Genomic DNA, 4,283 nt, shown 5'->3' with positions numbered 1-4,283 from the left:
TCAGCCATCAAACAATTAATAACTCAGCCTATATAAAACTCAGCCACAACATGAAAAACATTACAGTAATTAAAAAAACATTACAGTAATTAAAAAGCAAAAAAATTGCTGCCAAATTCAGCCGTATTGTTTAATAAGTCCGTCGTATGTTTAATAAGTCAGCTGTATCGTTTAATAAGTCAGTCGTAACTGAATAACATTCTAGTAACTAATTTTTTGTTAATAAGTCAACCGTCAAATGGTTGAGTTGTATGATAAGTCAGCCTATCACGACTGAGTTGTACAATAAGTCAGCTTATTACGGTTGAGTTGTACGATAACTCAACCGTAACAGTTGCTCATAAGTCAGCCGTTTTTCATAACTCAACCAGTCGGAAAATGGTAATTCAGTCGTGTCGTAGTGATAACTCAGCCAAACTTTTGACAACTCAACCATCGGGTGAAAACTCAGCCGTAAGGACGGCTGAGTTATAGCATAACTCAACCAGATTTTAATAAGTCAGCCGTAAGGACGGTTGAGTTATAGCATAACTCAACTAGATTTTAATAAGTCAACCGTAACGCTTGGTTGAGTTATGCTATAAGTCAGCCGTCCGCTCTTACTCAAATGTTTTTTTCCATAACTCATCCGCAACATACCTATAACTCAACCACAACATTCATCTGTAACGCGTTACGGCTGACTTATGGTTACACGTCAGCGATTTCTGACGTGATGGCATTTTTGTATTAACGTTTTTTCCGGTAACATAAAACAAGGGCGCGTTGGGTATTTTGAAAATATCCGAAATATTCTAGTAATAAAATCTTTTTTTTTTTATTTTGGTAATATTACTTAATTTGGATAACACCTAATTTCTAAATAAGAAACAAAAGTTGGAAAAAGTTGATCGTAAAACCAAAATGTTATTTTTTCTTTCTATTAATTGCAATTAAGTTTGTTATGCTCGAGTAGTTGGATTGCGTAAGCATTTGTTGAACTGAATTTCATTTTAGTGTTAATTCAAAATCGTTTTAGATTCATTATGGTTTCTCATTGGTCCTCTACTTAACATATGCAAAACAGGAAATAAAGAAGCACATGCTTTGCTTAGCACACGTTAATTATTTTTATTTAATAAATAAAGTAGAAAATCGTTAGAGCTAGCTTTTTATTTTCTGAATGATGTTTTGATGAATGATGGTTTTATTATTATTATTTTTTGCAGTGAGTTGTGTGTATGTATATATATATATATATATATATCATAATACTCATCAGTCAAAACCATTTTAAATTCATCAGATTATTAAATAATGGACTAATGTTTGATTTGGAGGAATTCGGCAAATATTATTCAAATGAAGTCGTCTCTGCACAAATATTTTTACTTTTAATTGAGTGGTGAAAGCAAAATAATAATATTTACTTTAGGATAAATTTAGCAAGTATAGAGTGTTACGTTTTAATTTAAGAAGACTTTTTGGGAGACTGATGTTAACGTCTCTCCTATAAATATGCTAGATCGATCATGAGATTTAGAACATAATACATTATTACTTACTCAGATCAAATAGCAAGAACAGGTTTAAGTAAAAACTTTACTCCTTTATATTTTTTCTTGTTTGTTTTATTGTTTTCTTGGCTTATTTGTTTTATTGTTTTGGCTTATTTGTTTATTTGTTTTCTTGTTATATATATTTGCTTCTTTTTTTTTTTTCTTTTGGTCAGTTTTATATTTGTTGGAGGCTTTTGTTTACTTGAGGCATTTTATAAATATATCGGAATGCTCACAAGTATACAATATAAGGAGTATCAAACGGAACACTAGCTCTTGTACGTGGTTCTCCTCGTGTATTTGCTGAAACGCTACGTCCGTCTCTTCAGGCCCCTCTTGTGCAAGATACAGAGCTAAGATTCCCAAAACTCCTAAAACAATTCTATCGCTCACGAGGTTGACTGGATCATATTTGAAGTTGAAATAAGTCTAGACCGCCAATTTGTAATAACGTAGTGGTTTATTTATAGAACAACAAAACAAAATTGGAGCCTGTGAGATTTCTGAATTCTGAAACAGTAAGCCATTGATGATAGACAACGGTAGGATCACAAACATTGCAAGAAAGTCTCCCTCTAAGTCTCATCAACCTAACAAAACTTACCAAACTGGACTTGACTCTCCCTTCTTTCTATAATTGAATCTGAGAAAATTTGCCACAAACTTGGCTTATATGAATCTGAGAGTCTTCAGATTCACGGATTTGAAGAAAGCAACCAAGAATTTCAAAAAAGACAGGGTAGTAGAATGTGAAAATGGCTCTGTTCGAAAATTCTACAAGGGATACATCGATGAAACCACATTTGCTCCATCAAGAACTGGAACAAGACTCGCTGTTTCTGTCATGGAACTGGAATGTGATAGTTCATGCTCTCTAGAGGACTGGATGGTAAGCAAAAGCCTGACCCTCTCTTTCATATTGTATGTCTTGTCTACTTATCTGATGGGGGACAAAAAACCTATGAGTACTTGCAGGAAATAGTGAGGTCTCTAGAACACATTTCTCATCCTAATTTGGTCAAACTTTTAGGTTACTGTTGTGAAGATAACAAATCACTCTTCTTGGTTATCGAATACTCGCACAGAGTAAGCTTGGACCGTCACATTTTCGGAAGTTAAGATCTCTTCCCAATTATAACACTGTATATATAGATAATTTTTGCATTACATATAGAGTTTCATGTTTCCCTCAACAGAAGAAGAAGAAGCATTGACATGGGAAATACGGGTTAAGATAGCCATTGGAACAGCTAAAGCTCTTGTCTTTCTCCACTCGATCAACAACAACCCGCTAAATCGAGAACTTAGAATGCATAACATTATGCTTGACGAGGTTGTATATATATATATGGTTTTATTTCCATTAGTTCTTCTTTCTTTATGTTTTATGATCTTAGAAAATTAATATATGAGTTTGGATGTCATCAGCAATACAATGTTAAATTGTTTTATGTTGAATCAAACAAACAACATCGTTTGGTAGACGAAGGTCACATTGCGGGAAGATTTAAATGTCCACCTCCTGAATATTCGTCAGGTGTGCACCAAAATCTGTTTTACAAAATTCTGATATTAATCGTTCATTGTTCAATGTTGTTAAGACAAGTGTGTACTGTGTAGTAACGCATGCAATGCAGGTAGTTTGGGAAAGGAGTCCGATGTTTACGTCTTTGGTATGATATCTTGCTTGAGCTTTTAACTGGTTCGACATACATAAATATATTCGAGTACAAGAAACGCCTAGGTGTCTGCACTACGTCTCTCTTGCCCCATAGTTATAAGATTGCGGAAATAATTGATCCCCGGCTTGGGAACAATTATCCAGCGGATGCGGCGACACAGATGTGTACACTCATCAACAGATGCACCGAGAAGGATACCAAGAAACGACCATTGATGCAACAAGTTTTGGATAGTTTGAATGATATTGCAGATATTAAGGATTAATGTTTAGAGGTACTGATGATATATACAAGAATCATACAAAGTCTCAATACCTGTTTATGAAGTCGTTCTCGTTCAGCAGCTAGTTGCATGACCAGTTTTTTCATGATCTTGTTATGTAAAGCACTCAGATACCATAATCAACTTCTTTTCTGTATAGTCAACCCTGTTTTCAGCCTTCAAAACTTTGGATTTAAGATCATCAATCACATCCTCCATATCAGAAACAGTAGAGTATAACTTGTTCTGCTTTTCTTTACTTGCTTCAACAGCTGCAAGCCTGCAACTGCATGCTCTAGTTGAAGATCTGAGTCCCTCAAGTGTTTCTCAATTGATGCTTGAGACAATATTGGTGTCTTCGAGTTAAATTTTCCAAACACACACATAAACTTAAATGTGCACGAAATCTTGAAATAGGTTACAAGGTCATATATAAACCCAAACTTATACATAGACTTGATCAAGAAACAAATGTGATAAATCTAAACTTTATAAATGTTACCTCTTTAAGTATAAATACCAGGTGGAAACAGTGCATTCTCAACAGCTTTTTCATAATTATCAAAGTAATCACAAAGTTCTACACTTGGATTATCCAGACACTTCCGTTAATGCAATTGAAGATGTCTCTGCATGCTGATCAGCCATTGCCATTGTTTGAAGATGAAATCCCTGCAACAGTAATACTGTAGTTCAGTGGTTTATTTATAGAACAACAAAACAAAACTGGAGACTGTGAGATTTCTGAAAAGTAAGCCAACGTTAGGATCAAAAACATTGCAATAATTAAAATCTTCCTCT

General features: G+C 34.3%; 1 pseudogene; it reads left to right on the top strand.

Annotated features, from left to right (window-relative positions):
- LOC109128319 lies at nucleotides 2,212-3,486 on the top strand (annotated as a pseudogene).

The sequence above is a fragment of the Camelina sativa genome, chromosome 13 (assembly GCF_000633955.1).
Source record: "Camelina sativa cultivar DH55 chromosome 13, Cs, whole genome shotgun sequence".
Classification (NCBI taxonomy): domain Eukaryota; kingdom Viridiplantae; phylum Streptophyta; class Magnoliopsida; order Brassicales; family Brassicaceae; genus Camelina; species Camelina sativa.
The sequence above is the reverse complement of the archived record's forward strand: the minus strand, read 5'-3'. Positions and strand labels throughout refer to the sequence as shown.